At 40.8% G+C, this 27,294-nt stretch overlaps 2 long non-coding RNA genes across 3 annotated transcripts in view; one reads left to right on the plus strand and one right to left on the minus strand.

Annotated features, from left to right (window-relative positions):
* Positions 1-1,826, minus strand: part of LOC131912056 (uncharacterized) — a 47,093-nt gene extending 45,267 nt beyond the window's left edge. The window contains exons 1-2 of the long non-coding RNA XR_009379506.1: positions 1,531-1,826; positions 1,292-1,364 (exon numbers count right to left, since the gene is read on the minus strand). This is a non-coding gene — a long non-coding RNA (uncharacterized LOC131912056). The remainder of the gene's footprint in view (positions 1-1,291; positions 1,365-1,530) is intronic.
* LOC131912055 (uncharacterized) lies at positions 1-25,326 on the plus strand. 2 transcript variants are annotated; one of them, XR_009379505.1, is made up of 8 exons: positions 1-269; positions 1,353-1,380; positions 3,209-3,306; positions 6,007-6,194; positions 17,578-17,688; positions 21,832-21,922; positions 24,746-24,904; positions 25,150-25,326. It is a non-coding gene; the product is annotated as an uncharacterized LOC131912055 (long non-coding RNA). The 2 variants fall into 2 exon arrangements; XR_009379504.1 differs by having other exon boundaries at positions 3,209-3,276.
* Positions 25,327-27,294: the final 1,968 nt, after the last annotated feature.

Raw genomic sequence — 27,294 nt, forward strand, 5'->3', positions numbered from 1 at the left:
TGTACCAGCAGAAGCAAGAGTGCTCCTGAGACATGGCTTGAAGTAAACCCTCTCTAGGACCTAAGGACGCCAAAGCAGAAGCAAAATGATTTTGTGTTGGGATTTTAGCAGAAAAGTAACTCTTGAAAGAAACTATTCTTGGATTTTGATATTTATTACATTTCAAAGTATCTTGTTGCCTCAGATCTGAAACTATGATCTGAGGTCCACAAATGGAATGAGACCAACAGATTCAGATCTTCAGCAATCCTTAACCACAGATCTCACAGGTATTTCAAACAAGGGGCTTTTAAAATACTTCCATGGATGTACAGAACACAATGTGTTCCTGGAACCTCTTTCTCCTGCCTTTTCTTACCCATAATAAATGAATTGCCCAAAGCCTCAAGCCAAGATTAACAGCTATAAATAAATTTGTGGATAGCAGCCAAAAGAAGAGTGGACGCACCACATTCATGTGGTGCGTTCACTGCACAAGCTTCACCTAAAAGAAAGGGAACCTTTTATTGTAAGACAGAGCGCTGAGGTGTGAGAGGAGAAACAGCAGCCACTTTGCAAGGGCACATTCTCTGCAAATGGCCCCAGCTTTGAGGCTTAAATATTAGTTCTGAATACTAGGTAGATCCATCGGGCCTCTTAAATTTGGATTTCAAGTCGCAGACATCAAAGAGCATGTAGTGCCCCCCCCTCCCAACCCCCCCACCCCGCCCCTTCACAAGATGCTATTGTAAAAACAGGCTGCCTTAATCTCCTTTCTTGGAGGAGGAAAAGAAACAAAAAACAGAAAAGAGAGCAATTTGAAGAGAACCTGAACTCACAATCGGGGAGCCAGAAAGTAAACATTGCACATTAAGTCCCTTACTTTAATTGCTAGCCTGAAAATTCCAATTTGCATGTGTTTTAATTAGCCACAGAAGGGCTCACCTATTATTCTCTGAATACAAAAATTTAAAAGCAAACAGAAATGGGGGCAGAAAGGCCCTCAAGGATTAATCCTTGCATTCTTCTCATTTTTCCCCCAAATTTGGGGCTAACATTTGTGGTGGAGAATTTGATCTTAGGCAGAGAAACACTGGGTTTGCCTGGTAAACAGACCTCTGTGGTACTCTGACCAACTGTTTTAGCTAACAATTTCATAGGCCGAGGGCCCCAGCAAGAGGGCTACAGAAATTTTTTATTTCAACAAAACAACACAACTAGGTTCCCTCCTCAAATGCAGGAAATCAAGCCAGAATTCTGTTTGCTGATTGGGTGGAGTGAGTAATTGAGAACCCAGCAAGCAGTTACTCACCCTGTTTCTTTAGGTCCTTCTAGTTTATTGCACTTTAATCATTTTTTGCTTGTCCATCTAGGATCATCAGTTTCTGCCAACAGAAAAAGGTAAGCAACATTAATTTTAATTGACTTTCCTTTCAAAAAATGTGTCCCACAGATTTCTAAAACGAATTTTCAAAACAAGACAATGCCCAAGCATCAAGGAGCCTTGGAAAGGCCTCAAGCAGAGAAAGGTGTTGTTAGCCGAGGACTCACAATGGCTCCTGAGGATGAAGCACTCTGGGGATAAGGAAACATCAGTTTTGTGGAAACTTGAGCTCCTTACTCCGTGCCCACCAGCCAGCCAACAGCTGCTGAATTGAGTCTAACTGAGCTTCTGCGATGGAAGGGACTCTGCTAACTGCTTTGGTGGATAAGATGTGCAAATACACGATCTCAAGGAACTCGTTAAGAGATGAGGCCACAACACGATGCATCAACTCTCAGCTACAGATGGCCTGGGCTTTGAAAGTTCTAAGGAACTGGAGACTACTAATGAGTAGGAGCACCACTGTGGGCTTAGCAGAACGTCCTCATCTGTGAAGACTGGGCAGGAATGGATGGACAGGTACTATGTTGGCCTTTTCAGCAATGTCTCAATGATCTGAGCAAACACCTTAAAGGAAGAAAGATTCATTTGTGCTCACAGTTTCCAAAGGTTTTAGTTCTGGTCAACTGGCTTGGTTGCTGTGGGCCTAAGGCAAGGCAAAGTGTCATGGCAGGAAATGTGAGGTGTAGCATACTTGTAGCATGACATGAAGCAGAGAATGCTTACATTTGAGGACTTCATCCTCTGCTTTTGTTCCAGCCATGCCCCCAGCCTATTGAATGGTGCTACCCATGTTCACAACCTACCTCCCCCAACACACACATTTTAACTAACTCTGGAAATACCATTATAGACACATCCAGAAATGTGCTTTATTGATCTCATAGGTGTTTCTCAGTCTATTCACATTGACAACACTGACCATCACAGGCATGATATATGTAATGATCCAGAACGTCTTGGGTGTATTTGAAATGCTAAACAACAAAAGGTTGGTTTTGTTAAGAGTTTGCTATGGCCGGGTGCAGAAGAGGTGTCTTACTAGTCAAAGCAAAACCCAAGAGTGGATAATAGGTCTATCTATGGTCCTGGGATCTGGCTGAGAATCTGAGCAGTGAAGAAAAGGGATGCAAAGGGTCTGTAACAACAGCTCAAAGGGAAATCTCCAAAGCTGAGGATAGTGGTGCATACCTTCAGTCCCAACAATCTGCAGTCAGAGGCAGGAAGATCACCACCACAAGTGTGAAGCCAGCCTGGTCCACACAGTGAGTTCCAGGCAAGCCAGAGCTTTATGGTAAGACTCAGTCTCAAGATTAGTAACTGTGGAGTGCTCAGCCCTAAATAGGAATCTATATTACATCCTCTCCCCGTGTAGTTCGGAGAACATTGCAGAAGAGGAGAAAGAAAGTTCTAAGAGCCAGAGCTTGGAGTGGACTGCTGTGGAACAGTGTCCTTGGGACACAACAAAGGCATTGCACTTTGAGTCCAAAGCAGCTACGGTGGCCTGCATTGATCAAGCCAGTTAACATTCCAGCACGGATGCAGAAAGGGGCACATGAAGCCTCACCCTTAGCTGAGGCGCTTTAGCAGTTAGAGAACCACTGGAGCACGAGAGTCAGTTTTCATTCAGAATGTGGTTCCTGGAAAGCTGAACATGCTCAGCTTAGATGGCCCTACACTCAAGCACAGACAGACTACATTGACTGGACTCAGTGGGTTATGAAGAGGACACCAAGCTGGAAGGGAAACATGGCTGAGAGAGCGTCGGAGAGGAGCTGGGTTGGGTAGGACAGAGAGAGAACTACAACCTATATGGCGCTAACATCATTCTAAACTCCCTTGCAGGAGCCAAGAAAAGAAGAGGCAAAGCAATCTATTGTCAGACTATTTAAGAACCTGCCCAGCTTTTCCTGGTAGGCTATTCACTGATATGGTGACTTACAGTAAGCATTTTTTTCTTTATTCTTTACTTTTTTTCTTTTTTAGTGCTGGGGTTAGAATCCAGGGCCTCACGCATGCAAAACACATGCTGTACCACCGAGTTGCACCTCCAGCCCATTATGTAGTAGCGTTTTAAATGCACCATTATGCTTCTGATACTTAAACTATCTGTGAATGTTGAAATCTACTGGCTGCTGCTTCCGCACGGCCACAATCCTAAGGGAGCATGTCAGGGAACCAGTCTCTTCTTGGTCTTAGAGTCTTCAAGTCTTGAGCAAAGCTAAGAATTCTTGGCAAGGGTTTTTGTCTCCAAAGTAATGATGGGAAGCTCTGGGCTAGAAGTCAAGAGGGTGGTGCTGGCTCATCCTGGCTAGACACTGGGGCCCCCGGGACGTCAGAGGAGGCTCTTCTGCACTCAGACCCTAATTTCATTTGTAGAGTGAGGGTGTTGGGTCAGATGCTTGCTTCTGTGTCTTGTGGTCTATGATTTTGGATCAAGTGACTATTCCAAGTCTGTGCAGCTGTGTGAGACTCTGGAACCGATGCTGTGTCTCCTGACCTATCAAGTTAATGTCTCCATGGTGTTGGTCTCCATGACCAGGAGATATTAACAACACCAGGCAGCAGCATTCAGTAAATGGTTACTAAGTGCCAAGTAGTGTCTCGAGTTAGTCTCGAGACTGTGTCTAGTTAGTTCTCATGCAAATAAGATAAAATTCGAAATTTATAGAGAGTAAGCAAACGTCAGATTTAGTCATTTACCCATAATCAGACATTTAGCATATACAGAGCCAGGGTTTGAAGTCAGACATTCCACTTCCAGCACCCATTATCTTCATCATGCCACACTACACAGTAGCATAAGGAGTTGCTTGGTGACATAAGGGACACTGAAACCTTAAAATAGAAAACATGGCAGTCTTCCAGTGGTGAGTTCACATTGGAAGTATGCACGCTTTCTGAAGAATTACTCTGGTCAGTGTTGCTTGCCTGTACACCTCTCCATTTCCCTCCCCACAGATAACCACATGAACAGTCCCTGGGGGAGCATTTGAAAACCAGTGGTCTTTAGTGTGGTCTGAATGGAATATGGATAATGACCACATGGAAAAGCAGGAGACAATGGCGTCCTGCCTTACTCCTCCAGCTTGTGAGACAGGGAAAACCAAAACCACCACAGATTATTTTTACCACCAAATAAAACCCAAGAGGAGTTATCCTCTAAGTCTCCAGGGAGCCACACTGACATCACCTCCAGGCACACAGGCAGGCTTATTCACTAGAACACAACTTGATTCACAGCTGTGCAGAGATACTAAACAAAATAAGGGAGCAGATATTTGTAAACTCTAAATATTCTTTCAGGGGTGCAAACGTGATCTGTAGACTGTCTTACCTGCCTATCACATGATCTCTAGTCCAGGAGATTTTAAGCAGATTCTCTTACTGTTATGAAAATGTCTTAGCATGGTGGCAAGAACAGTGGCCACAGACCATTCAGTCTGGGTGTAGTTCAATGCTTTGAAGCACTGGCTACTTCACACTATCTCATCCCCTGACTTCCCAGAACCCTGCTTCCTTTTCTGTAGAGAGGGAACTCATTTCTGAGTCAGTCAAGGACCAGAAGGCCTTGAATCATGCATTTTGCTCACTGAGTCCACCAAATGCAATTATTGTCCATGTAGATTAAATCTATGTAAGAAGCAAGAAACAGTGAATGTGCTGCTGAAATTGAAAATAAATTCAGGCAAATAGTGGTACCTCTGCCCTAGGAGTCTGGCTTAGAACTGACTGGCTCTCAGGCCTTGAGGGCACCTCAATCCTCAGCACAGCCGGTCGGGTGAAGGTTCCTTCCCCGGGGTCTGTTTGCATGAGGCAAAGCACTGCAATCCTCCTGACCTCCCTAGAGGGTAGGACTGCCTCTTTCCCGGGGAGAACACAGAAAACCACGTTCAGGAAGTAATGAGCTGAGTAAACTGGCTGAGGAGAAAACCCTGCATCCTAGGTTATGTTTATTGCAAAGTGTTCTTTGGGGTCTCAAGGTACCTCCTGCTTCATGTGGAAACAAACAAGCTTTATTAAATTTTAGTACTATTTGCATTGTGTAGAATTAGATGCAGATACTTTAAAAGCAATGCCACATTTCCCACAGCCCTAGAGTAGATGGGACTGGCTGCTCCTGCATATAGATGCATTTCTCTGGAAACAGAAAAATTCAAGGCTAGGGGTCAGCACTCTGTCCAGTGCAGCAGGAATCCCTTAGTGTGACATGAATGAAACCCAATAGCACAGTTTTTGCCACAAAAACTCAAAGCTGATCTAAGAAGGGATATCAGGTCACAACATAGACCCAGGCAAGAGAAGAGCTGCAGACTCAGAGTCTGCACTCAGTAAATGTGTACAGAATAGGTGGCTGGCTGGATGAATCAGTGAATTCTGATTCTAAAATCTCAGGGTTCTTTGAGTCTTTGGCCTGTGTCAATTGTACTTTCTCTTTGCCTAGATTCTCTTCATTTACTCCCTCCCCAAATCCACCTTCATCTCATTTCCACATTTCTTCGGTTTCACTGGCCTCCATACTGTAGGTCCAACTGCTTCGTTTCTTGATAAGATTAATTTTATTTTCAAATTAACAAAAATTATGTATATGTATGTATATATTAACCATGTACAAAATTTTTGTTTTGAAATACACATCATAGGTTGGCAAAATCAAATCAATGGACCACATACTCTTAATTTTTGTAGTAAAAACACCTAAAATCTACTCAGCAATTTTCAAGACTATAATATGTTATTGGCTGGCGTGGTGGTTCAACCCTTTAATCCCAGCACTAAGGAGGAAGAAGCAGGTGATTTCTGTGACTTTAAGGCCCACTTGGTCTACATGGTAAGTTCCAAGCAACATAGTGAGACCCTGTCTCAAAGTGTGTGTGTGTGTATGTGTGTGTGTGTGTGTGTGTGTGTGTGTGTGTGTGTGTGTAATACATTATTAACTACAGTTTGATATGATTAACTTTAAAATCGTAATAGTCACCATTTGAGGATGCTTAGATGTGTTAATTATATGTTGGGTACCGTAAGTGTGCTATGTCTTTCTATCAACAAAACAAGGTTATAGTACTCCACTTAGTAGATGATGAAACTGAATTAGAAAGAGAAGGTACTTTGCCAAAGTACCCAGCTGTTAGGTGGTGGGGCTGAGCTTCCAACTCAGGCGGTGTGGCAGTGAGATAGATTCTGAGCCCTGGGCCTGCTATGTAAGCTCTGGGACTGCTGGTAACTAGAGCAATGATCCCAGATCTCTCCATCAGGGAACAAGATGTTCAAGGTCTGCCTGTGGCTTTGCCATCACCTGGAGCACATCACGCTCCATCGGCTTCTCTGGTCCCTGCTGACTTCTTCTCACAGTTTTCACCTGTTCTTCATAGCAGGATTACAAGTGACATCAAGTCCATTCAAAGCCAAGTACAAAACTGTAGCAGTTGAAACTGAGAGGTAGAGCGGACTCAATCCAGTTAGACAGTCACATAAGCCTTCACCGTGGGACAGCCATCGTTTGGTCTGCAGCAGATATTCAACAACTGTTGGGTTCGCAAGTCATGTATTGTTATGTTAATAATTTAATAGAAATATCTGAGTTGCTGTTATTGTTGTTAGAGAAGAATTCTCCAAAGGGTGATGGCACACACCTGTTATCCTGGCACTCAGGAGGCTGAGGCAGGAGGATTGTGAGTCTAAGGCCAGCCTGGGCTATATAGACAAATTATATATATTTTTTTTAAAGGAGAAAGAAGGAGAAAAGCAAAGGTGTTATTCCTTTAAAACAGATATCCATACGATCTGCTGGGGACCCAACACTTTGGTGGCTACTCTAGCTGACAGAGAAACTGTCATAAAGTCTCTAACCAGGGAGTTTCAGTTGAGACAGGAAATAAAATTGAAGCCCACAAAACAACAAAATTGTTATATATTCTATTTTCCCAAGAGCATCTGATGCTGCCCTGGGTTTCAGAGTAAAAACACATTCAGAATTTAGGAATTTTTTACTTATTTGAAATGATCAGCTTTAGGTAAAAATTTTCCAATCTCTTTAGAGGTGGAAAATGAAGCACAGAAAAGGTGTCCTTGGCCATAAACACACAACAGGAAGTGTCATGTCAGGATCTGAAGCTGACCATAGGGCTCTAAAACTTTTTTTTGGAGATGGAAGGTTCCTGGGAATTGAACCCAGGGCCTTGCATATGCTAAACACACACTCTTCTACTGAAGCAACACTCCAACCTCAAGACTCGTTTCATAATCTCTAGTCTTCATACAATATAATACAGTAGGAAGAGATAGCTCAGTGATATGGGACATTACCAGTTATATACAAATGTGTTCCCATGCACAGGCATGGCTTGTTGGATTTTTGTATGGTTTTACTCAGCATAAGTGGAATCATACACTCTATACTATTTGATGAAATGACTTTTCATACACCATCTGTCTGAAAGCTATTTCTATACAGTTGCAGAATGCATCAATGGCAGTGTATACCACTATGTAGATATTTATTTAACTTTCTTCCCACTAGTGAAAAATTAATATTGTTTCTGGCTTTTTAATAACAGTGTCAGTTAACATGTGTTGCTGTATGATATGTATGGATCATTCTGCAACATATGTTTCTAGTAGTGAAATTGTTTAGTGCAGGGAAATTCACATGAAAGCTAGCAGGCTGATGTAGACTCCAAAAGCAGATAGGCAGGATGAACAACCACTAGCTCACATATACATATAGCACTTCCCACATCCCACACATCATCTCAGGTAATGTCACAAGAAATTCTGAGAGAATTCTAGTCTCATTGTATAGATGAAGGCTGAGAACTAGCAAAATTCAGATCTGTCCAGGGTCATTCTATGAATTTAAATCAGATCTGGAGAAACAAACAAGCAAACAAAACATCTTACTTGTATTAAAGCTGTTTTTGCTAAAACCACATTGGTATAATAGTTTGGATTTAGCAAAACTGTTGTCTTGTGTCAAGCTGTAAACATATCCAGGTAAGCAAGCTTTTAAAAGTAGATGATATGAAAGCATAATCAAGTATTACCAAGTTCTGAGGACAGAAATGGACAAGAGGAGACATAGGTGTTTTCTAACTCAAAAGTACTATGATCTTATGATCCTGGATAAATAAAGGAAAGGGAAAACTCTATGCTGCTAAGTGCAGGAATTTAAGTAAAAAGACCACAGCACACTGGGAAGCTCTGGAGAAATGAGTCCTGGGAATCCACACAAAGGCTTGCCAAAATGCCATACTCACCATCCTGCAGAAACCGGAATATTTTAGGCCTGGCCTTCCTCTTTAAGGATGGAATCAGGCATAGACATTTCTTCCCTAAAACGGAGGAGGGGGGAAATGTCAATTTCTTGATCAACAGAGAATCCCAAGTTGAATCTTTCTCAAAGATAATTTACTCCAGGTAAAAGATTTTACTGTTAAGTATTACTTATGATTGAACAATAGGTATCATTAGGTAAGAATTTTGAAGAGGAATGAGTAAGTTCTTTGCAAAAGTGAATACAAAACTCCCTTCTTGATCAGCATGATTGGAGTAATGACAGAAGAAGGAGGAGGAAACTGTAATGATGTTTTGATAAACTCACTCACTCAGGTGCCCTAACATTTACATGTTAGGTTTCAACAAGGATTCTACAAGCATTTACAATATCTCCTCTCAACCAACGTAAAAGACAGCCTGGGGCTGGCTAGATGGGTAGCGGGAAATGCACCTGCCTCTGAGCCTGACCACCTGAGTCCCATTCCTGGGGTCCACATGGTAGAAGGAGAGAACTGGCTCCCTCAAGTTATCCTCCAACATCCATATGTGCAAACACACACACACACACACACACACACACACACACACACACACACACACACATACACACACTTAAAAAATAAATACACGCTTTGGGTGGTGGTGGTGTACACCTTTAATCCCAGCACTCAAGTGGCAGAGGCAGGCGGATCTCTGAGTTTGAGGCGATCTTGGTCTACAGAGTGAGTTCCAAGACAGCCAGGGATACACAGAGAAACCCTGTCTTGAAAAACCAAAAATAAATAAACATATAAATATATAATAACCTTTTTGAAAGACATCCTGCCCAGGCCCCACAGTTTTCTCCTGACTAGTATGGAATCTACCTATAAATCCTCCTGTAGTTCAACTGTAAAATTACAGAGGAAATAATGTATGAACTCACACTAAATAATAACCTCAAAGACAATTGTCTATCCATACTACCTGAAGCCTTCAAAAACATCTTTCTTATCAGCCCCTGGTTGAGTGTTGGGAGAAACAAAAAAGAATGAATCCCTCTAAGAGTCATATTTTCTTAAATCTATATTGTTCTTAAGAAGAAGAAGATGATCTTGGAATATGAAATCGCTGGCAAGAAATTATACCCTATTACTGCATGCCACTGGGAGATTGAGCTAGAATGTACAGTTTTGGCTTTAATCAAGACACTCAGTGTCCTGGCTAGCCTGCATAAAAGATTGGCTGTGAACTTTGCCAAGGAGTTATTCACATTTCAGCTGACCCAAGATTTTTAATTATCCTCCACCTCCCAAACCATTCATTCTTCTGCAGTAGTGCACAGGAAAGAAAAGCCTTCGTTTTCCTGTAAATTTCTTCTTCGCCTGATTCCAGAAGTGTCTTCTTGGGGGATACTCTGGATAAATATGCAGCTCATGAGGAGAGCAGGAAAGGGGTCCAATCTGTGACAGGAAAGAGAGAGACACTGACACCTTCGCAGGGTTCTCAACAGATGCTCACTGTGCAAAGGACTTGAAGGAACTAGTGTTGTTGCTGTGGCAACCATGCATGCCTAAATGAACAATAAAATTAATAGTCCCTAACAGGCTTTGCTGGCATCAATAAGATGATAACACTTCTCTTTACTGGAAAATGTGTGCTCTCCGTAGTGACCCCACTTAGATATGGTTTCTCACATGAAGGAAAACGGCGTTCAGTCAAAACAAATGGAATAAACTTCACATATCCACTGTGTATACTTCTCCAAGCCCAAAGCAGGAGCCACATTATTCTGCCTTCCTGCTGAAGGTAAGAGGCACCTTTGAGCCCCCAGCCCCCGCTTTTCTGTGCTGTCCTATTTAATTTTATCATGCCAGTGCCAGTCTCCTATTGAACTTTTGTTGTGAGCACATAAGGCTAAGGAGGGGCTGAGGGGAAGCAGGATGTGAGACAAAGAGGAAAGGGTAGAATTAGCTAGAACCCATAATTGAGCCCTGCTTGGCCTTGAAGAAGACCCAGTACATATTAATTAAATAGACTGATAAGTTGGTGGCTGAATGGGGCTATTCTAGACAGCAGAAACAAAATTAACCTGGCCTCAGGTAACTTGAGCCACTGCTCTGAAGAATTAGATGAATTTTATTTTTGAATAGAGATCGGAAATAAGGAAAGCTTTCTTGGGACATTGGATGTTATTAAAAATCTGTTGGGCTTGGCTAGGGATGTAGCTCAGTGGTAAGAGTGCATGTTTAGCATGCATGAAGCCCTGGGTTCAATCCTCAGTGCCCTCAAAAGTCTGTTAAGCCAAGAAACTTTAATACCATGAGAATTATTAAAGAAATCTCCCATTACTGTTGTAATTAAACTACAATTAAAACGTGCCTTTCAAATGAGAGTAACAGTCTGATCCAATTTTAAGAAAAATTTGGTTCTTCCAAATGTTTGCTATTACAACACGATAGAATTATAATGAAGAAAATGTTTCTGGCTAAATAATCGCTTCAAATTTCTAGGCAATGTCAACATTGGGAAAATAAATCTTTGCCAGGTAATGCTGGTAATGTGACTTAAATGTTTAAAGTCTGCTGTTAAGGAGCTAAGTCAAGGGTTTAGGGAAGTGGGCTGGGGGCACAGTCAGGCTGACTACCCAGTCAGACATCCTCGTGCCAGCCCGTCCACTCAGCTATGCATCCAGAGTTGCCCAAAAGAGTAAGCAAGAACACAGTCATCCCCGTGCACCCATTGCAGTCAGAGGACACACACAGTTAAGGAGAGTCAATGTCACTTTCTTTTAAAGAGAAGTATGTACCAATGGACACCAAAAACTGCCCCAAGTTCTCAGAGGGGCATTTGAACATTGCAGAATGAGTTGCCTACACGGGAATCGCTCTCTATTACTTTACCATATCAGCTGGATAACGTTAATTTTTTGAAAAGTAAGGCCTGTCTGTGTTACACAAAGGAAAGAAAGATGTACTTTAAGCAGTGTATGATGAAGTTATGAGATCTACACATGAAAATAAAATTTTCATCTCAAAGCTTCCTTCTATGGCTGGAATGTATCTTCCAGAAGTTCATGTTGGAAGCTTGGTCCTCAATACGATGTAGACAGAAAAGTGGAGCCTAAAAGGTGACTAGGTCATGAGGGTGCGTGAATTAAAATGATCACAGTGGGGTGTTAGCTAGCAAAGGGAATTTGTTGTTAAAAAAAATTTTTTAAAAAAGATACTCTTCATGTTCTCTCTCACCTAATCAACTGTGCTTGGAACTTCTGCTATGGGATGATATAGACAAAAGTCTATATCATGACATGATACGGGGTGGGTAGAGAGATGGGGTAGGTGGATCTTGAAGGAGTTGGAGGATAGTGTGTGAATATGATCAAAGTACGTTGTATGAAATTCTCAAAAAAAATAAGTAAATTATTTGTTAAATGTATTATAATGTTTAAAGTGTATTCAATAAATTTTCTATTTAAATGAAAAGTATAAATCACAGCTCTGGCTAGACCAGTCACTATGGATGAGTTTGCTGCCTCCCTCCCCCCGCCCATGGACTTCAGTTTTCTTTCTCAGTGAAAAGGGGTTAATGAACTACCCTCCAATGTCTCTTCCACCTTCAACATGACATGATACTAGGGAACAAGCCAAGAGAGGAAGGAGGATCCCTCAGTGACTTTTCTGTAGAGTGACCAGCCACTTCCTGCTTCTGGTTTTCTACCAAGGACAATCTGATGGGGGTAAGGAGGTAGCTGCAGACAGCAAAAGCGTAATTGAGCAATAGCCTTGATCCGGGTGACCAGGCCCTCCTAACCACAAGAAAGCCTCAGTCTGCTCACGTAATTCTGGACTCCTCCCAAAAGGAGAAGTCACTAATTCTCCCTTGAATCTGAAATCAGTAAGTGGGATTAACCTTTTCCTGCGCAATGAGTTGCACGGGGTCTCCAGTGGCACGGCATTGAAAGGAAGTGAGGAGCAGAGTTCACCATTCCAAAGGCCCTGAGCAGCGGCTGAACTCCAGGCTTCTTAGGAACAGTTGGGTATAGAGCAAGAGGACATGCAGGATCTGCTCTGGGGCCTCTCAGGCTAGCTGGGGACACAGACAAGAAAACAAGTTTCGGAGAGGGGGAATAGATGATAAGTGCTGTGAGTGGATAAATGCAAGGTGCAGAATGAACACATTCAAGAAGAGAGGGAAGCCTACCAGGAGAGCTTTCTGGGGAGAGTGGTATCTAAATGACCATAGAAGTCTGCCAGGTTTAGTTAGCATGCTAGGGGGAGGACAACCTAGATTGAGCTCTGGGGTGAAATCACTCAGCTTCCCCTCTCTATGCCTCCACTTAATAGCTGTGTGGGACTGCTCAAGGCTCTTAAGTTTGCCAAGACTCTGTTTTCTCATCTGTGAAATGGGAATAATCATAGTACTTCTGGCTTGTTGTAAGATTCAGGGAGAGAATCTATGCATGCCCTAATTTTTCATTCAGCACCCACCATTACTAACAGTGAGAAAGATGTAGGAGAAGTTAGGTAAAAGTCCAGGCAGAAAGCCTGTGAGTAAGTAGGCTAGTGGGGACATTTGGTGTCCTGAAGGTAATCCAATTTAGTTGGAAAGGAGAATGGGAAGAGGCTGTGAGAAGAAGCAGGCACAGAGCCAGGCACCAGAGGGCGAAGGCCCTGTATGCCGTGTGAAGGGAGTTGGAGTTTCTCCTGGATGAATGTGGAACATTAAAGTATTATAGGAGAGACCCTTGATGCTCACTACCCACATTTATTAGTAGGTGAGGAGTGTACTTGGACATATAAAAATATTTATTTTACCCTAAAGCATTAACTGTCCATCCACCAGCCAGTCTCCTCCACAGTGGAAAAAATCCTGTTGGAATTCAATAACTTACTCACATACAAGGATTCTCTTCCTATGGTAGCTTTGTGACTCTGGAGCTCAAATATCAGCAGTTAATTCAGGGAAGGCATTACCCAAATAATATAACTCAGCCGAAGAGACCCAGCTTAAAAATTAATATAGTATGTCTTTTCATGAGCCGTGAACTGCAATATACAGCCAGCCTCTCTTGAGTCATTAAACTTGCTGTTGTATTAGATTACAGAAAACCCCAATCAACTAGCCCTGCTCTAGCTGGATTTTTGTTTTTAGAACACAGATCTCTTTTATGTCTAGCAGAAGAAGACAAGCACAAACCACATATACAAAGCTTCATGTAATCTGGATGCAGGATACACAGCTTCCATCTCTTCAGGCCATACCTCCAAAGGGAATTTTAGTGAAGAAAAAAAAAAAAAAAGCAAGTTTTCTTGGATGATAAACATTGAAGTGAAGAGATGACCTGAAGAAAATAATCAGTGCATGTTGATATAGATAACCCTAAAGGCTTCTGGGCAACTCAATGCCAAGATGGCATGAACCAACCATAATGGTAGTAGGCAGGAAAATGGCAGATATGATGTGTGTTTGGGAGAGAAATGGTACCCAAAATGGGCCCTGGAGCTGTTTGTGATCCCTGCTGGGCCATTGAAGCCAGAAGAGTTGGCACATCATGTTGAAAAACACTAAAAGCAAGAGAGGAAGTAAGCATGTACCCTTCAGCCTCTAAACCATAAAGGAGGCACCTTCACTGCAGAACTGCTGTGTGGCCTGTGGTCACACCAAGGACATACAAAGCAGAACCGGCTGGCATCTCCACACACCACCCATTTCACATATCCGTCTGGAGATTTCACTATTACTGTTTTGCATGCATGTTTACATTATTTACATATCAATTACATTTTAAAAGATTTATTTTATTAATTATGTGCATGCATGTATGCCTATATGTGAGTATGTGCATGTGAGTACAGATGCCTGAAAAAAACAGGGACATCTAATCCCCTGGAGCTGGCATTACAGGTAGTTGTGAGCTGCCCAACACAATTGATGGGAACTGACTCCAGTCCTCTGCAAAAGCAGTATGTGCTTTTAATGGTTGAGCTATCTCTCCATCCCCATCAATGACAATTTTAATGTATTCATTTATTGAATGACTATTTATTGCAAGGCACAATCCTAATAAGCGGGAACAATATCAAGAAGCAGGAGATATAAACATTGACCTCAAAAGATTTACTACCTACTAGATGTGACAGGCCACAAACTTCCTCCATAACACAGGGTATAAAGTCATCAAAAGAACCATAGAGAGTCAGGTGACATGTTAGATCATCACACATATATTTAAAGGACACTGGTATGTCAGTAAATGGTAGATTCGTGAGATCTGTTCTTATTAACCTCATTCGTTTTAAGAATTAATAAAGAGCAATGTGACTTTACTAATCGAAGCTCAGAGCCTTCAGGTGATATTGATCAGCAGGTGGTGGTGGCAACGGGGAGACCAGGCATTCTGAATGGCACTGAACTGCAGAGGAGCTCTCTTGGTGGCTGTTGAGATGATTGATCTGTTAGTTTTTCCTTTGTGGAGAAAAGTAGGAGGAAGGGTTGGTGCAGCAGGCCTGGAGCCTTTGCCCAGGAGACACTTGTTCTCTTCTGCCACTGTTGCAAGGAACAAGAGCCATGCCCTAAAATGCTCCTAAATAAAGGAATTCAAATGAGGACTAAGAAAAATCAGGCTCATTTTCAAATAGCTGGCCTCCTGTCTGACACTAGGCCAGCACAGGGAAGCCTAGGACAAGGCTGCCTTCCCCTTTCCTACCCCACTCCAGTAGGTACTTGTTAGGTTTAAGAGATTAACTGTTCTTGCAGACCTGCCAGCGCTTCCCACCCTCATATTCAGAGTTAAAGGGGAAAATCAGTCCAGCTGTGGAAGGGCATGAGCGATAAATGCCTTTGGGAGTCCGGAATTTCCATACCCACTAAGTATGATATTCTAAGGAAACCAGGTGTAGAAAAGGAAGTTTTAATTTTGCTACTTAAAAAGACAAAGCCCTCTTAAGTCCCCCCCTGTGTAGCTCTGACATGGGAAACAAGTTCATGTTGTCGGATTCCTTTGCAGTTATTATTATATCTACCTCTTCATGAAGCCTCTTCAACTGATGAAAATAAGAGATGGCTTTATCTTGTTCTCCATCATTTTAACCAACACATTTATTTGTATGTATGTATGTATGTGTGTGTATATATGTTACATGCATGTGAGTGCACAAGTCTGTGTTCCTGTGTGTGCATATGTGGAGGCCAGAGCAGGATGTTGGGTGTCTTCCCTGGTGCTCTCTGCCCTAGGGCCTTGAGAAGGGTCTCTCACTGAACCAGAAGCTTACCATTTTAGCTACACTGGCTGCCCAGTGAACTCTCAGGGTCTCCAAGTCCCTGCTCCTCAGTTCTGGACTACAGGCGCATACAGCCATGCCTGGACTTTCACATGGGTACTAGGGATTGGAACTCAGGTCCTCATGAAAAAAAATTCCTACCCATTGAGCCATCTCCCCTGCCTTGAAATTGAATTCTTAGATGTGATGAAATCACATTTCAGAATGGAACAAATGTCTTCAGATTTCATAGTTAAAGAAAATATATTCAAGTCTAAGACATTATTAAAATATTTAAAATGAAATCATTGAAAAATAATAAATGGCCAGGTAGTAGTGGTGCACACCTTTAATCCCAGCACTCAGGAGGTAGAGACAAATGGATCTCTGTGAGCTTGAGGCTGGACTGGTCTACAGAGTGAGTTCCAAGACAGTCAGAGCTAAACACAGAGAAACCCTGTCTTGAAAAAGCAAAATCATCATGATCATCATCGTCATCATTATCATCATCATCATCAACATCATCATGTTAGGTTGCTCAAGCACCAAGATATATTAACTTGCTGTGTAAGATAAGAGAAAATGTTGGAAGTATAAGCCTTATTTTCAAGCTTATAATCTAGTTGGGAAGGTAAGGTTTAAATATATATATGCATTAATTGTAAGAATTAACTATTAAAACAATACCAAGAGGCTACTAAACCAAAGAGTTTAAGGGAAGAGAAAGAATAGATGTAAATGTTGGACTTTATTTCAGAAGGCCTTGAACACATTGGTATATCACCAGGCTTTCTACCTGTTTTCAAGACTCTCAGTAAACTGGTTTAATGTTGATGGCACTTCCTAGCAAGAGTTTCGAGTTATTGTTTTACTTTTACCATTTTTAATACCAAAATATTTAATTTGATGCTTTATTTAAATTTTGCATGACTTTAAAAAAAGATGTGTGTGTGTGCATGTGCACACACATGTGTAAGTGCACACCCTTGAAGGCCAGAAGGTGTCAAATCCCCTGGAGCTGGAGTTACAGGCAAGAAGATCCTCTGCAAGAGCAGCAAGTTGTCTTAACTGCTGAGCTATCTCACCAGCCCCTCGTGACACTTTTAAATATTGTGAAAACTATTCTCCCCCATCCAGACTCTCAAATTGACTATTTCTAAATAGGATTTCAATGAATTAAGGAATCTCTATTTTGTTCAAACCTTACTTTATCTAGTTTCTTTCATTTTAAGGATATGGGTTCTCTAAATTCTTCTGGCTCTGTCTCTCTGTGTGTGTCTCTGTGTGTGTCTCTGTCTCTGTCTCTGTCTCTCTCTCTCTCTCTCTCTCGTGTGTGTGTGTGTGTGTGTGTGTGTGTGTGTGTGTGTGTATGTGTGTGTGTGTGTCCATCTGTCTGTCTCACTCTGTGTCTGTCTCTCTTTTTCTTACCATACATCCTATGTCTCATGAATAGATAAGGACATTATTTTAGAGAAGTTGAGATTTGATTTTTGGGTGCTTTAACGTCAAATTTGTAACTTAAATAAAACCAAATCTTGTTAACCAAATTAACTCTCCTTTTGGCTTTGTTTTGGTTTCGTGGTGCTGTGCAAATATGCCACCCTCAAGCCACCCTCTTGGAAAATCAACTTTTAAACTTGAGTTTTAAAGTATCATAGTTTAGATTTCTTAGTTCATTTTCTCTCTTCATTAAAACAGACATGAGATTCAAAGCTGAACGTGTGGAGAAAAGCGAAGACTCTAGAGACCAGTGAGAGACGTGACTATTGCTGAGTCTCTAAATTAGCTAAGTCACAGGCCGCATGCTAAGTAAGTGCCTTGTCTGGTTTCTTTATTTTTGCTAAACACAAAACTGGATCTTATATGGGTAATAAAGTTGCTGATAATAGTTTTAGTTTTATAACTGGGAGTCAGTGTGTCTCAAAATGGTGAGTCAAAAGCCACTCTGAAGATAAAGTACTACATGCATTCAATAAATAAATAAATAAATAGTGGGGCATGGTGGAGCACGCCTGTAATTTCTGCACCATGGAGGCTGAGGCAGGAGGATCTTGAGTTTCAGGCAATCTGGGCTTTCAACACACACAAATATACACACACCACACCACCACCTACACACACACACACGCACACCAACCAACAAGCCACCTGTTCCTATGGTTTACAACAAACTCTAATCAATCAATAAAAAAAACTCCAGTCAGTAAACACTAGGGTATTAATTGCCACTAATTGTGGGAACTAATTGGGCAAACGTATGATGAGAAAAAAGGGCATTTGTTTCATCTTGAGACATGGGTTTCATGCTGCCCAGGATTTGCCTTGAATCTGTTATGCAATCCAAGATGACATTAAATTCCTGACCTTTCTGCCTCCAGCTCCCAACTGCTGGAAATACAGGCATGAACCACCTTTGTCCAGTTTATGTGGTGCTTGGGGGTTAAACTAGGATTTTGTGCATGCTATAAGCACTCTAAAAATTGAGCTAACCCTTGGCCCTGAGAAATAAGATGTTTGCATGATCTCAAATAGCTCCCGCAAAGGTACTTAATAATTGCAAAGGAAAAAAAGATAACTCTTAAAAGGAGAGAGTTGGCAGATACCATCTTCATCACATTATCCAAGTGAACACTGCCTTAAGTAAGACACATTGATATGAGGGATTCAGCATCAGTTCTTTGATCTGCTTGCCAAGATGCATAACTAAAACCAGTCATGAGGAAAAGACCAGACAAACCAGAAAGGAACATTCTACCAAATAGCTGGTCTATGACTCTTTAAAGGCATGAAGATATTCAACTTAAGCAAAGACTGGAGAAATGTGCCATTCCAAAGAAGATTAAGGAGGCTTGACACATAAGCACAGCCAATGTTGTGAGTGGGATCAACTTTCTATAAATGATATCAATAGGCAATCATAAAACTGTAAGGAAGTATGATCATTACATTATAATAATAAATCAGTATTAATTTCCTGATTCTGGTGGTTATGTAACAATTGTGTAGAGAAAGTCCTTAGGTAAAGGAAATGCACACAAATGTACTCTAATGGTACATCAGATCCGAAGCTCATTTTCAAACCATCTGGGAAGGGGCTGGGGCAATGGCTCTATTGCTAAAGCAACAAGCACTGAGGACCTGAGTTCAGATCCCCAGTATCCATGTAAAACCAGGGTGTGGCAGCATGTTTATAACTTCAGCACTGGTGGAGGGCCGAGGGAAAGAGCCTTGGGATTCATTAGCCAACTAGTCTAGCCAAACTGGTGTGTACTAGGTCCAAAGAGAGACCTTGTCTCAAAGAATAAAGTAGAGAGCTACTGAGGAAGACATCAACAGAAACCTCTGGCTGCTGCATCCGGGTGCACATATATGAACCTGTACACACATGAACATACACGCACAAAAACTGTTTGGGGAGCATTAAGTTATTTGTACTTAACTAACACACAAATTCAAGATCACTCAAAATTAAAAAGGAATGACTATTATTTTATTTATGATAAATAACAAGTATAATAACTACAGTAAAGTGCTGTGGGATGGTCTGTATGTCAAATGTGTTGCTGATTGCTCAATAAATAAATCACTGATTGGCCAGTGGCCAGGCAGGAAGTATAGGCGGGACTAACAGAGAGGAGAATTGAGAGAACAGGAAGCTGGGTGAGAGAGACACTGCCAGCCACCACCATGACAAGCCGCATGTGAAGATGCCGGTAAGCCACGAGCCATGTGGCAAGGTATAGATTAATGGAAATGGATTAATTTAAGATATAAAACAGTTAGCAAGAAGCCTGCCACGGCCATACAGTTTGTAAGCAATATAAGTCTCTGTGTTTACTTGGTCGGGTCTGAGTGGCTGTGGGACTGGCGGGTGAGAGAGATTTGCCCTGACCGTGGGCCAGGCAGGAAAACTCTAGCTACAGTAAAGGCTGGAAATTGAAAGTATGGAAGAAACCTCTACATGTGTCTCACATAATTCAATGAGCAGAAAAGAGAGGCCAGGCCAGAAAGATATCATATGAGAAGTGATAGATGAGGGCTGCTAAGAATTTTCCAGGCTGAGGAGTGATGAAAGAAATGATCTCTGAGATTAAACGTTTATGTCAATTGCCCAGTGATGAAAACCAAAACTAAATCCACATCTAAGAACAACATGGTGTAAATTCAGTTTAACAGGGAATTATAGGTTGAGCAGAGCCACTGTTTTTCCAACTACAGTAGATCATGAAGGGATACATTTCATTTGGGGAAAAAAGGGGAGCCTGCAGAAAGAGGTGAGACATGAAAAACACAGTCATCAGGGAAATGAACAAATGCCTGGGAGATCAGGAAGGATGGCTCGCTAACCAAACCTGACCGTGACTTTCAGATTAGCTCAAACTAAAATTCTACTAACAGCGAAATGGCAGGTGGAGGCAGACATTCTATGAGAAAAGACCAAGAAACGCCTTGTTATGTGTGGAGACCAGGGAGCCTGGAAAACCAAATAAAAATGAGAGGACATGATGAAAAAACAAAAAAACAGAATCTCAAATTTTTAAATTACCAGTGTAGAAGTGAGAGAAAGAATAATAAAATATATGGACCTAACATATAGAGCTTAGTAAATGGAAAATCACATGATAGAAATAAATCCAGCCATTTAATTAATTATAATCTCTGGAAACAGATTAGATTCAGTTAATCAAAGAAGTTCCTGTAACTGTCAGTAAAGTAGCTAATGCCGGCAGCGGCCACTTTCACGAGACATGCCTAAAGCAGAGATCAACCAAAAATGTTAAGAAGTCATTTACGACTAAAACCAACAGAGATAAACAGGTTCCTTTAAAGTGATTGTTTTGTCAGCATGAACCATGTAGCCCTGACTGACCTAGAACTTGCTAGGTAGACTAGGATGGTCTCGAATTCATAGAGATCCGCCTGCTTCTGCCTCTCAAGTGTTGGGACTATAGGCATGCTCCACCAAAGGTAGCTCTAATGTGAATTTCTTAAGTCTGTAAGAAAATAAAATTTTGGGGGTTTTTGGTTTTTTTTGTGAGTTCCAGGACAGGCTACAAAGCTACACAGAGAAACCCTGTCTCAAAAAAAAAAAACCAAAAAAAAAAAAAAGAAAAGAAAAGAAAATTTTCATTAATCTATATTTATCTACTAATACAGTGTAGGCATACATAGTAAAAGCCAGAATTATAACAAAACTTGAATAAATGTATATTCATAGTGGAAGATTTTAACACAGCTCTCTCAGTTACTAATATATAAATCAAATAACCAGAAAATACAATGAACAAATATCTATTGGACACATATATTAAGAGAACACACACCTACCCCTAAATAGAGAATGTATATTTTATGTGGCGTTTATATTTTATGTGAAATTTACAAATATTAAACCAAGTTACAAAGGAAATCTGAACAAAGTTTTAAAAACTAATTGCTTATTCTTAACATTGTGTAATTAAATTGGAACACAAACAAAAATAAAAATTCTCTTATGTTTGGAAATTAAACTGTTGTGTCTGTATAATCAAAGGTTAAAGAGGACTGAGTAACAATGTAAGTGCTCATTTCTGCAAAGGTTCTTTTAAAATGTAGGACATAGCAGTAGTAACCCTGGAGCCTGCCTACCCCCAGCACAGTCACTGGAAGCCATGGCGGAAGGGAACGCTCCTCTCTGCCTACCTTGAGAGTGTCTGGGAGTAAACATTTTTCTCCTTTGTTGACTCACTGCATGGGTCACTCTGCAGGTCTCAGTTTAACCTGGAGGGCTCTGGGCCCATTGCCCGCCTGGCTCGGGACCTTAGCTTTGTCTCCTGCACCCGGTTAAGAGATATTAAAACAGAAGCTCACAAGAAGGAAGTGACAGTCAAAACCTCTGGGGCTTGCCTCGACTTCTCTTCCGGGCTCACCGTTCATTTAACTCTGTCTTCGATGTTTGGTGTTTTGTATTAGGAGGATTTGGGACAAATCCAGTCTACCATTTTGTCAAGTTAAAGTGCTGCCATTAGGCAAGTTCCCTACGGAGGTTTCCTCCTCTCCACAGGTAAATGACGATGAGCATAGAATTCACTTATAAATCTGTTGTAGGGAGTCAATGAGGGAACTATGTACTAAGCCTCTGGTATTTGTAAGCATTTGGTAATAGATGTTATTAGAAGCAAATGCTGTTATATAAACTGGATGCCAGTAAAGAGAGTAAAAATATCAACACTATAGAGCAATCTCCTCTATGAAAACAGGAGAGATTTCCTAAGTAAAAGAAAAGTCAAGTAATTGAAATTCAGGGTGGTACAAAGGAATGCCTGGTAGGTACAAAAGGGCCTGGTAGGTTCGTTCTAGAATGCCAAGATAGATTTAGCTTACATGCTCTCTTTTTCTATAGGTAGGTAGGTAGATAGATAGATAGATAGATAGATAGATAGACAGACAGCATGTGAGTATGTGTGTGTGTGTGTGAGTGTGAGAGAGAGAGAGAGAGAGAGTGTGTGTGTGTGTGTGTGTGTGTGTGTATGACAGGAGTATAGAAAAAGCACTGAGAAAAGAGAAAGAGCCCTAAAGGAAGGGGAAGAGAAAAAAGAGAGAGAAATGGAACCTATATGACATAAAAGAAAAAAAGCGGTCTATTCTGGGTAGAAAGGGGCCAGCAGGAGGTGGGAGGGGGAATATAAGACAGTAGATGGGGAGATAAGAACAAAACACAATGATATATGCGTGGAAATGTCTTAGTAAAGCCCATTACTTTGTACACTAACTAAAATATGAGTTGAAGAAAATAAACAATCAATATAATCGATCATATCAAAAGATTAAAGGAAGATGATCATGAGCCTCCTCATACAGGTGGTCAAATGGCAGAATGTAACCTTCATGTATTATCTTCACTCACAGCAAAACAGGAACTAAAGATGACCTCTTTAGCTGAGATCACAAAACACAAAAGTCTACTGTTGTGGGACATTTGTTGAACTAGGCAAATATGTGTTACATTTGTTCATGCTGTACTTGTTAACTATGTAAAGATGTGCTGCATTTGTATTAATTAAATAAAATTAACCTGGGCTCAGAGAGATGGAGTCAGCAACTGGTTGACAGGAAGTAGCAGGGAGGAGCTTAGTGTAGGTTTTTTAGTTGGGGTGGTGTGGAAGGGAGTGGCTTTAGGGAGGCCAGCAAATGGAGAAAGGTAGTTGCTACGGTGACTCTCTGAGCTCACAGGTTTTCACTCCAGCCTTTGAATCTCAAGTTTTGTTAGAACTATAGAGATTTAGTTAGAACTACCTTTAGTGGCAGCAACAGAGCCATTGTCTGGGGGAATGGAATTCCCCTCTGGCTATGGCCTTAACAGCCAGGCCAAGTAGTTTAAAGCACAGCCATTGTAACAAAGGTAAAACACCATTTTGGAGTTCCAGTGTAGGGCCCATATTTCCACATAGGGCCTGAGAAAGATAAAAAGAAAAGAAAAAGAAAAAGAAGATGTGGTGATATTGTATTCCCCAAAATATTGTGCACCCTAATAAACTTATCTGGGGTCAGAGAACAGAACAGCCACTAGATATGGAGGCCAGAAAATGGTGGCACTAGCACCTTTAATCCTATCACTTGGGAGGCAGAGATTCATCCGGATCTCTGAGTTTAAAGAGATCCGGAAACACACTAGTAACAGCCAGGCATGGTGACTCACGCCTTTAATCCCAGGAAGTGATGGCAGGAAGCAGAAAGGTATATAAGGCGTGAGGACCAGGAACTAGAGCTGGTTAAGCTTTTAGGCTTTTGAGCAGCAGTTCAGTTGAGATTCATTTGGATGAGGACTCAGAGGCTTCCAGTCTGAGGAAACAGGATCAGCTGAGGAATTGGCAAGATGAAGTGGCCGTGGCTTGTTCTGCTTCTCTGATCTTCCAGCATTCATCCCGATACCTGGCTTCAGGTTTGATTTTATTAATAAGACCTGTTAAGATTCCTGCTACAAGAAGAAGAGACGCAGCTCCTTTAAGAAGCTCTGCCACACAGCAGGGCACTTAAACAGCCAGAACAGTAGAAACAAAAGCTAAGTGAAAAACACCTGCCAGCTTCCTAGAGCTGGGAAATTGAATACAGTTCCAGGTCAAACACTCCTCTGGACTGGGGTGAGCTTAAGACTTTAAGGCTCACAGACCCAAGGAAGGGGTGATACCAGCTACCTAAGCGGAGGCAGAGGACACAGCAGTAGCTTAGCAGTTTAAGATTTTGCTCATGCAGACAGAAAAGGTTAGAGTTATGACGCAGTAAAGCAGGTTCAGACGGGGGAAAAAAACCCTCTAAATTGATTAGTGTGTTTAAAAATGTGCATAGGCTTAAGAAAGAAAAGAAAATGGGTATAGACAGTCATAGAAAAGAGTAAATAGTTTATAAATAATAAAAAAAAAGGATAAGCTAAGGAGAGATGGGAAATACACACACAGGGAGTCTGGATCTTGTATTAGTATTGTGTTGATTTTTAATTGTTTGATTGCTGATAAGCAAACCACAGCTGCTGGGAGACATGGGAAATAAACGAGCCTAGATACTTTAGAAATGCCTCAGTTTTAAGATGGAAGTCAAAAAATGCATTACTTTGGGGAAGAGGTTATGCTTTTGTTTCCACAGGAAATGAAAGGCTTTGGATTCATTCAAGTTTGATAGAGATCAGGTTTGATTGGAAAAGAATCCCTGAAAATCCTAGCTACAGATACAAAGAAATAAACCTAGAAAAACTACAAGACAAGTGACATGTATTTTATCTGCTCAAACATAAAATAAAAAATCATCTTTGGCTTGCTTGCATACAACACACAGTCCATATTTGTGTTAAGGCAGATATGTATGTTACCTTTGAAAGTTTGTGTGTTTTCAGAAAAAGGAGACCAGACACCAATGAAAGTAGAAAGCCCAAGTGATCCAGCCTCTCAGAGTTCTTCTGTTGAGGTTTCCTCAGAGTTCTGCATCCAGAACAGCTTCAAGGCTGCTGGCTGAGATGGTCCAGCCTCACAGACTATTCTAGCCAGGACTGCAGGTAAGTCCTCACTTTCCCATTGCACAGACTGGACAACCAAGTTAATTTTACTAACATAGCAGGTTCAAGTTATTACCAGAATATAATCAATAAAATCTGTTATTAATGAGATATCTGATATTACTTTCCATATCAAATCTTTAGAATCTGGTGTATATTTTTTCCCAACCCAAACTGTATCAAGCTTTATTAAAGATGTTATAACTAGTTTTCCCAGGACTTGACCATTATTTCAATTTTTTCAGGTTCCCTAAAAAGATGCCTTTATCCTAAGACAACAGGAAGCAGTCTAGAGAACACAACACCCACATTCCCAAGAGGTGGGATGGATGGTTTTTGTTCATTTGTTGGTTTATGGATGTTTATCATCATTTAGTGGGGATATAGGAATATGAGATAAAAAGATAACTATTAACCTCAAATATTTTATATTAGTATGGAGCTTGGTATATTGATACAAATTAAGTTACTTTTGTTACACTGAATGTATGCTTCTACCCTTGGTTGGGGTATTGTGCTTATGCAGCTCATTTAAAAATGAATGTATAGTTAATAAATGTAGGTTAGTAGTTAGTCATCTATAATAATCAAACTTATAGTCATGTTGGGTACATTTCCAAGGTTAAACAGATATATTTTTAGATAGATATATGATCTTCAAACACTTCAAAAACTTACAGAATATGGCACTTAAGATGTTTAATAACTTGAGGTTTTTCATGACAGTGAGGCATATTTACTCCTGACAGCACCAATCTGCTTCATAAAAGGATGATGGGCATTGAAGAAACTCCATGTGGTGTTTGCTTTTATTGTAGCAAAGTAAGCCACTGAGCAAAGAAACTGCCCTTGCCCTGACTGCCGACAGTATGCTGTACAAACTGGACAAACAGGACACACAGGAAAGTGACTGCTGAACTTTGCGAAGACGAGGCAGGACAGTCCTTCAAAATTCCTGTTTCATAGAAAAGTCTGCCAGATATTCTGAGTGACTGTCCAGGCAGCCAGATGTCTGTCATTTCTATAGGTTTGGAAGTGGCAAGAACTGTACTTCCTGTTTACTCAGGTGATATTATATCCTTCTGGGGTCTTTGAAACTGAAGACTATATAGTTATAGTTACAGTTTTCTTTAGTTATAATAAAAGGTAAATTAGGTACAAAACTTTGGACTCACCAAGATAGGATAAATAATGGGATATTTTCTCTGAACTTGCCAAATACAAATGGACTGGGTATTGTAAATATAATCCTTAATTGATAATTGTACATATTTCATAAAGTCTTACTATGCTAAAGTTAAAACCTTTCTTTTTATTTAGACAAAAAGGGGAAATGTTGTGGAATATTGTTTTAACTAGGCAAAGATGTGTTACATTTGTTTATGCTGCAGAATATTACTTTAACTGTGTAAAGGTGTGTTACTTTTATTTATGCTGCATTAGTTTAATTATGTAAAGATGTGTTGCATTTGTTTTACCTTGCCTGCCTAAGGCACCTGATTGGTCTAATAAAGAGCTGAATGGTCAATAGCTAAGCAGAGGAAGGATAGGTGGGGCTGCCAGGCAGAGAGAATAAATAGGAGCAGGAATCCAGACTTGGGAGAAAGAACAGGAGAAGAAAGAGAGGAGAGAATGAGGGAGATGCTGGGGCCAGAAGCCAGGCAGATACCAGACGTGAGAAGCAGTGAAAGTAAGATACACAGAAGGAAAGTAAAATAAAAGTCCAGAGGCAAAGGTAGATAAAGAGAAACAGGTTAATTTAAGTTAAAAGAACTAGCCAGAAACAAGCTTAAGCAAGGCTGAGCATTCAAAACTAATAATAAGTCTCTGTGTCATGATTTGGGAGCTGGTTGGTGGCCTAAAAGAAAAAGCCTGGTACAGTCTACTTACACTATTATTCAACAATGGGGTGTATCTTCTATCTCAGTGTTAGCCATTAGAAATGTCCTTGGACCCATATCTACATTTAAAATTTCTTCTTGTATGGACATGTTTTTAAAGTAAAAACCAGAAGTTAATTTTACTAACATAGTAGGTCCAAGTTATTACTAGAATATAATAAAAAAACTGCTATTAAAGATATATCTAATATTTTTCATATCAAATATTCAGAATCTGGTGTGTATTTTTCCCAACTCAAATTGTATCCAGCTTTATTTAAGATGCTTTTTATAAAGGATCCTTTGAGACAGGACATGGATAGACAACAGTTAACAGCGAACAAGAAGTTTCCAACTCCCTTCTGGTATAGACTAGAAGATAAAGGATCGGATAACCACGGTAAAACCCAATGACGTCTTCATCTGATGCTCTGAAAAGGGGGAGTAGCTCAGAGTTGACATTTCACACTAAGGATGCTGTTTAACAACTTCCCACAGCCGACTCTGAAA

Source organism: Peromyscus eremicus, chromosome 5 (genome assembly GCF_949786415.1).
Source record: "Peromyscus eremicus chromosome 5, PerEre_H2_v1, whole genome shotgun sequence".
NCBI classification, from domain to species: Eukaryota; Metazoa; Chordata; class Mammalia; order Rodentia; family Cricetidae; genus Peromyscus; species Peromyscus eremicus.